The 7,940-nt window shown below is 47.5% G+C and overlaps 1 protein-coding gene across 3 annotated transcripts in view; it reads left to right on the forward strand.

Moving 5' to 3' along the window:
* The window catches only part of CYTH1 (cytohesin 1), a 106,148-nt gene that overhangs the window by 50,870 nt on the left and 47,338 nt on the right, over nucleotides 1–7,940 (forward strand). Inside the window, exon 1 of one of the 3 annotated variants that reach the window (XM_037737218.1) lies at nucleotides 5,586–6,149. The exons of the other annotated variants lie outside the window; for them this stretch is intronic. The gene's annotated coding sequence lies outside the window, so the exon portion shown is untranslated. Of the gene's footprint in view, nucleotides 1–5,585; nucleotides 6,150–7,940 lie in introns of those variants that run through there. 3 annotated transcript variants of the gene reach the window in all.

Here is a 7,940-nt window from a genome sequence, read left to right on the forward strand (position 1 = left end):
GTCTAAGCCTCCCTGCGACTCTTTCCACAGTCCTTGCTTTGAAAGGTGATTCCTGCTAGCAGTTTCAAGTGCGGCCTTCTCAGAAGCTTCCTGTGTGTTTAGCAAGCATAGGTGTTACTTACGAGAAGGTAATCTGTGCCATCCTGTTTCACCGGATGTGTCTTAGAGATCTTTTCATATTAGCATTTATAAATCACCTCATTCTTTTAAATTACCAAATAGTGCTTAGGTAGTTTTAAATTTTTATAATTTGGGGAACATATCCATTCTGAAATGGAATTTAAGAATCAAGTTCTTAAGTTTGAATCAAATCAAATCAAAAGATAGGTGCTCTTGAAGTTTTGGCAGTGCCAAAGGTTGCACAGTGTACACTCCCAGCATCATGGGAGCCTGCCTGTGTACCCTGCTCCCCTGGCAGCATGTCCTGTCATCTGGCATTCCCATTCCTGCCAGACTCACGGAAAATGGTATGTTATTCATGTTTTAATTTGCATTAAACACGTAGTGAGTGTGAGCATCCTTTTATGTGTGGCCGTTTGTATTTCTCTTTTCGTAATCTGCCTTTTATATCCTTTGCTCACTGTATTCATCTTTGTTTTACTAATTTTTATGCTGCTTTCTTTGTGGCTTAAAGAAATGAACCCTAGCCAGTTGTGGTGGCACACACCTGTAGTCCCAGCTATTCCAGAGGCTGAGGTGGGAGTATCGCTTGAGGCTTGAGTTTGAGTCTGCAGTGAGCTATGATCACACCGTCGCACTCCAGCCTGGGTACACAGTGAGACTCTCTCTCTACAAATAATAAGTGAATTAACTTTTTAAAAAGATGCTAACCCTTTGTCATATGTTTTGTGAATTTATTGTCCTAGTTGTTGATATTTTGGCTTATGGGATATTATTTTTCATTCAGAAGCTTTTCATTTTCATGTCACAAATGAACAGACTCATCGAGATTATGACCATATTAATTCATGCTCTATTCTAAAATTACTCAGGTTTTATTTTAGATTAACATCTTTGATTAAGCTAGAATTCATTTTGGTATGGGTAGGCATTCAGCTTAGTTTTATCCCTAATGTCTAGCTGGCTGTTTATTTACCTAGCACCCTTGACTGAATAATCCAATTTTTCTTCATCAATTCAAAGTGCTACCTGTGTGTTTCAGTATTTCTTGAGTTTGTTTTCTGGCCTTTTTCTTCTCTGCTGCAGTTTTAATTACCAAAGCCTCACATCCTTTAATCTCTGGTAGCTACACCCTCACATTACCCTTTCTTCCCTTCATATTTTTCTAACTATTCTCATATGTATATTTTCCCATATTAAGTTTAGCATCCTTTTTTGTTACACTTCTGTAAACATCATGTTGGTAATGTAAGTGATATTTTTAAACACTGAGGTGTATGTACAAGAACTTTTACTGCTGGGGTCTTTCTACCTCTGCTTAGGTCCCCTTTGTTTTCCGTGTTTTTTCTTGTCTAGTTGAGAGGCTGGGGAGGATTTACCAGTGTTTGGGGTAGAACAGAGTTTGTCCAGAGAAACCAACTACATCATGCCACCTAGAGGTGGGCATTAGTTTGTCATGGAGGGAGGCCATAGGACACTTTCATGGTCTCAGGGACTCACTGGCCTCTCATAGGTCAGCGCCTCTTGAGCTAGTTCTAGAGCAGGTGTGCTGACCTGGATCTCAAAGGTGCAGAGCTTGGCCTGCCTTCTGCTTCTCCTCACTGCTCTCCTTGGCTGCCTCTGCCACAGGTCTCCTCTTTCTTCCTCCTCAAGTTCTGCCCCCTGCATGGGTTGGAGTTAGGGGCGGTCCGAGAGCAGCCTCATGAGAGTAGCCAAGACAGAGAAGAAGCCTGTCCTCCTGGCACATCCACTTGGCACCAGAAGGATGCGCTGGCCAGGAGGTTTTGGCTGGCCACACCTGCTCCAGCCTTGCCCTGCTGGTAGTTGGAGGCAGGGGGCCAGTACCCCAGGCCTGCCCACGACTCGAAAGGCTAGTGCCCTAGTCAGCTTCTTCTTAAACTTCTCCCCAACTTTTATAAACCTGGACTCAGGGCAACTCTGGTAAGGGTGCTGTCTGGAACGGGCAGCCAGTTTGTTTCTATTTTGAGGTGAAGGTAGAAATGACCTCCCTCTCAAGAGATCTTCAGGCCCTTCTCAGCAGGAACAGATGCCAGTTTCTGCGTCTTTGAAGAAGCATTTTATACTCTTAGTGTTTACTAAAGAATAATGAGGCATTTTTAAGTATTAGGAGTAGAATAGAGTTTAAAGAAAACCAAAAAATCCCAGGCCTCTGTGTTCCTGGGACACAGAAGGAGGGGAGATTGAGAGTCATGACTTGCCTAAGAATGCTTATCATGTCTGTGGTGCTTGGAGTCTGTGGCCCAGGTGATTTGAGGCTCGGGGACGCATCGTGGGCAGAGAGGACCTTTCAGCAGCATTGTGAATGAGTGGGTTTAGGATGCTGATAAATTGCAAGATTTGAATGTATTCCTCGCGCCTCATTTTCCACTTTAGAGAGAAGATGATCGATGCAGATTTCCTTCGCAGGCTTGTCAGAGGGTCACTTTCTGGTTCCCGCTAGCGCTCCTTGTGCCTGAGACAGAAAACTGGAAAGAGGATGGAAAGTCAGTAGCGGTTTGGGGAATTAGTGTTGGATAAGGATGGTAGTTGAAGCCGTGAGCTGGAGTAGGGCAAGAAAACACTTATTTCTTTGCTACTGCTTCTGAGCTGAAGTAGAGATGACAGTGCAGTGAAGACTACTGCAAAGCTTCCAGGCCCTTTGCTTCTCATGGCGCCTGGCTGCCGCTCCTGGCTCTTCCACAAGAGCTTCTTTCTTTGTCTCTCGCCCAACTGGGCAACAAAATAGAATCCAACTGTCTCGCTGTCCAATTCAAAGGCCCCACAGTCTGCCTGGAGCTTGCTCTTCCAGACTCTGTCACTTTCCACCTCTGCCTGGACTGTCCTCTCCCTGGTGCGCCTGGGGCTGAATGCCAGTCTCTGCTCTTGTGTGGAGCCCTCTTGGACAAACGTGGCCCTGCTCTTCTCTGACCCCCACTCCGCATCACACCTTAAAGAGAGCATTATTTGGCCCTTACTATGCCTCTACATTTAACATGGCCAGCTGCCTGTTGCTTTTTCCTTTAAAAGGAATAGTAACACATGAGCTCTTTGAGGGCCGAAACCATGTCTTTTCAGCGTTGTGTCTTCCACAGTAACTGACAGGGGCCTTGTTTCCATGCAGTGAACTTTTAAAAAGGTTGTTGAATTATGAGATTGAGAAATTATTTTTTTAAACGTTCATTTTCTCTGTTGGGATTCCTGAGATTCCTGTTCCGTGGCCAGTCATTTCCTGTGATTTTCTCTGATGGCTGTGATTTCATAAGCTTGATTGTGCAGTATGTATTGTGGCATCTGTTTTCTTCAGATATGAGGAGGGCCACACTGCAGGCCTGTTGGTTGCAGCTTGTTTTCTAACTTCCTGTTTGCTGATGTCCTTGTCTTATGTTGTCTGTGCCTAGGACTGACTGACTGAAAGTGCAGGTTTTTGCTACCTGCGGTCTCTGGCCTGGGTCAAGCTAAAGCCTTTGCCTAGGTTGACACACTGCAAGTAAACCCCAGCTGTGATCCACTCTGTCAGCTTAGTGGAAGCTGGCCATGTTAAAGGTAGAGGCATAGTGAGCTTCGCACATGGTGACTGAGTCTTACGTAGAGAGGGATAGGTCAGGACTCACCTTCTGGGCTCTTTCAGTTCCTGAAGAGAGTGTGTGTGTGTGTGTGTATGTGTATTTGTGTAAAGACCAGTGATGTCATCTCAGAATAAGACAGCCCTTGGGACTAAGCAAAGTGCTATGAGAATATTTCTAGTACAAGATATTACTGAAAAGCAAGAGCTTAATTTCACGTATACGTGAAATCCCTGGGAAACACAGTGGTAGATAACCAGTGTGGATAGTCCAGGCTGTCTTCTCTGAATGTGTTTGTATCATGTAATTTATCACCTGGTTATTTACCAAGTGATAGAGAAGGTCATCAGGTGATGGTTAATGCGCATAAACTGAGCAGGGAGCATGGCTGGAGCCATCAGGGAGTTCTCCCTGTAGGAGGTAAGACTCAATGGATGGTGAGGATGAGCTTCTGAACAAGAAGAAAGAAGCAGAGACGTTGTAACTGAGTACCCTGGTGGATCCAGGGAAAGTGGAATCTTCCCCGGACTGGGAGGAGAGGTGGGATGGCTTGCTAGACAGTGAGCAGGAGGAAGACGAGGCCAAGGGATGTGCTGCACGGGGACTCTCAATCTCAATCTACGTTTTGTAGAATGTAGAATTTTAGAATTTGTTTTACATAGAGTTGGTCTGATTCTTTTAAGTGAGTACTACTCTCTTGACACTAAAGTTGTTCACACTATGGCTGTTTCTGAAAAGACAGGCTGCAACGCAGAGCCAGGGTATTTGGGTCAGGCCTGGTGGCACTGCCTGGTGATGAGGACGTCAGTCTGCATTCCCCAGCCAGCCCAACCCCCATGGCATGGCAGTAGAGGCTGGGCTTGCAGAGGGGTGGGTGTCTTCCATTACTGATTTCCTTTTTTTTTTTTTTTTCCCCCATTACTGATTTCCTAAAGGCAGGAGACTGGGAAGGAGGGAGGATATGGGAGTGTTTTTAGGATTCCCATCCCTTCTTCCATTGTTTATCTAGAGCAATGGTTCTTAACCAGGGCGGTTTTGCCCCCCAGGGGACATTCAGCAATGCCTGGAGACAGTTTTGGTTGCCACACCTCTTTGGGGAGAAGTGGGATGGTGATGGCAGTGCTGCTGGCATCTAGAGGGTAGAGCCCAGGGACATAGCTAAGCACCCTGCAATACACAGGGACGACCCCACCACAGAGTGACCTGCGTCCTCTGCCAGTAATGACCAGAGAAGGACCCTGCTCTAGCACAATGATTCACCCTCTACTGTCTCTCCTTGGTTATTTTAGAATTGTTTAAAAAACCTCTGTCTCCATCCTTTTTAGTCAGAAGCTGTGTGTGGTCTGCAGTAACCTTGTATTCTATATAACATGGGGCCTGGGTCTCTGGAGTTCATGCTTTTGGGACTGGGGTCCCAAATCTACCTGTTTAACAAGTGCCCTTTGTGATTCTTGTGCCCTCTGAAGTGTGAGAGCTACTATCCTCAGGCTGTAGCCGTATTTCTCGTCACCAGCCATCTTGTATTATCATCCCCAAGGTTCACTTGCCTAACATCCCAACCTGTTACTACGCAAGTGTCCTTGAAGGCAATGCCGCAGCTTCTGGTAAAGAAAGAACCATTGGTGGCTGAAAGTGTACTGAGTAGGAGGTGAGTCCTTCTTGGTAAAAACGCTGGAATGTCCCTCGTGGAAATGGAGGGCATGGGACCCCTGGAGGAAGGAAGCAAAGGACATTCCTCCTGAAGCCCCCCAGGACAGTGTTGGAGCAGTCTGGTCAGTGTCACTTTGCCTGCTGACCTGATGCAGGGCAGTGGGAAGGACTAGGCTTGTGCCTTCGGGGTGACAGAACATCTGCCTCCTAGATCTAGTCTCTTGTTTATCCATGCAGTAAAGAGAGGGCATCTTAAGTAAGGCTGGCATTCTTGCAGTGAAAGCAGGCATCGGGCTTTTGCTTCTAAGGGAAAGAGGAAAGCAAGTGCAGCCTTTGCACAAATGCTGGTGGTGCCTCCCCTCCCCCCCGCCCCCCCACCCCCTGGAGGCCGGGAATGGGGGGTAGTAGGAGGGGCTGGCTGTGACTGCATTCATGGAAATGAGCCTGGAGGAGCGGAGCAGCACACACTCTGAGCGTCAGCTAGGGCTGCAGCTCTGCGCGTCCATCTCTGCGGTCCACACCAGCCTTCCCCACTGGGCCCAGCGCGTTTGTACCTGCAGGGCCGGTACTCTCAGCTTTTGTTTTCTCTGGACACCTTCTTCTCTGGCCCTGCTGTGCTGGCGCACACATGCTGTCCTTGCTCCAGCTCTCCCTGCACCTACAGCTGTGGGAGCTCCCGGCAGCCTGGGACTGTGGGATCGCTGCACAGAGCCACCATGGCCTCTGACGCGGAGAGCTGTGACCTGCCGAGGCTTTGATGTTGCTGCCCAGGGCTTGCCAGGACACTGGGGCCGCAGGAGAGGGGACTCATCGTGGGTAAGAGGCGGGTGGATGGCGTGTGGAGTCCTGGCTGCAGATCCCCCATTATGCGTTGCTGCCTGCCTGCCTCTCCCACCCAGCAGCCAGCAGCAGGAGCTGATGTGTGTGTGGCCGTCTCTGCATGTCTGTCCTTTGGGTCTGCATTCTGTGCTCTCCCCTGAGGATTTTTCCACTGCACCTTTGGATAGGTATCCAAGCGTTCAGTGTAGTTTCTTCTAGGCCTGAGACTTAGGAACAGGCCAGTAGTCAATTTTCTTCCTCCAGCCTCAGTGAGGTTCGAAATAGGCGGGCAGAAAGCCAGAGGGACAGATTCAGGGTGGTCTCCCCTCTAGGCCCTCCACCCACAGAGTTTCTGTTTTACTCAGTAAGAACCTTTCCTGGGCACGCGTAGCCCTCTTGCCATCAATACACGTAGAAAAGGAGTTGGAATTGTACATGGCATTTAAGGCTAGAGGTCCTTTCCAGCTGTGAGACCGAGGGAGAATATTTCAATGTAGAGAAAAATTGGAGCATTACAAAGGGCTAGCAAACAAATAGATTTTAGCAACCAAGTGTAAAGTGAGAGAGAATTGACTTCCGAGCCACCAAACCTCTATTTTGGACACAGAAGGGGTGTGGTGGCCCAGCTGTGCAAGCTGACATTGGTTGCAGCTGGCAGGCACGGGAGTGGCAGCTCTTTTCCCAGGGGAGAGGAGCCTGCCCCCTTGGGAGGAGGGGTGAGCAAGATGATTTGGCTTGTTTGGAGGAAGAGGGAACTCCCAGGCTGTCCCTGGGGGAGTGAAGGACCATGCCGCTTGTCTCAAGGAGGCTAGTGGTAGAAAATGGTTCTTGCTTGTGGAGCTCTGCATTCAGTCCCTGGGATCCTTCCGAAACAGCAGTGGAGTGCCAGAAAGAAGCTGCTGGGAAACACGAGCTATATCAGATGTTGTCACTGTGAGGTTTTAGAAGAGGTTAAGGTGCTTAAAATGGTTGTTTTCTGGTTTTCAGCTTTTGTTGAAAGTAGACGTTAACTTTATTTTTCTAAACCAAATTCTTAGGATAAAATTTTATCACTTAGGTTCTGTTACTACCTTGAAATGCAAACTGTGTCTTTGAGTTCCAGGGTTTATTAAATTTGTTGATTCTCTTTATGTAAAATAAGGTGGTAGAATACCTTCCTTTTTTTTTTTGAGACAGAGTTTCGGTCTTATTGCCCAGGCAGGAGTGCAGTGGCATGATCTCAGCTCACTGCAGCCTCCACCTCCCGCAGCTTCCCAGGTAGCTGGGATTACAGACATGTGCCACCACACCTGGCTAATTTTGTATTTTTTCAGTAGAGGTGGGGTTTCACCATATTGTTGAGGCTGATCTCGAACTCCTGACTTCAAGTGATCCACCTGCCTCAGCCTCCCAAAGTGCTGGATTACAGGCGTGAGCCACCGTACCTGGCCAATACCTTCCTTTCATAAAATAGTTGAGAAAGGCTGGGTGACATCCTCATTACATAAGTGAGGAAACTGAGGCTGGAACAGGTCATTGTTTGCTCAAGGTCACAAAGTAGTGAGCGAAAGCCCAAGCAGCATCCTCTCTGAACTTGGGTAGTTAGGTGAGCTGTCTCTACGACTGAGGATAGGACTGTCAAGTCTTCCCTAAACATTCAGAATGTGGCAATAAATCTCTTTAATAGACTTATTTTTAGTGGGGAAACTGGGTAGTTTTTGCATGGAAGGAATTTAAATTAGAATAGTCTAAATATTCATATTGGCAGTTTGCTGGAAGGCACCCCTGCCTGTATGTTGAATACCATTT

Source organism: Cebus imitator, unplaced genomic scaffold (genome assembly GCF_001604975.1).
Source record: "Cebus imitator isolate Cc_AM_T3 unplaced genomic scaffold, Cebus_imitator-1.0 Scaffold36, whole genome shotgun sequence".
NCBI lineage: Eukaryota > Metazoa > Chordata > Mammalia > Primates > Cebidae > Cebus > Cebus imitator.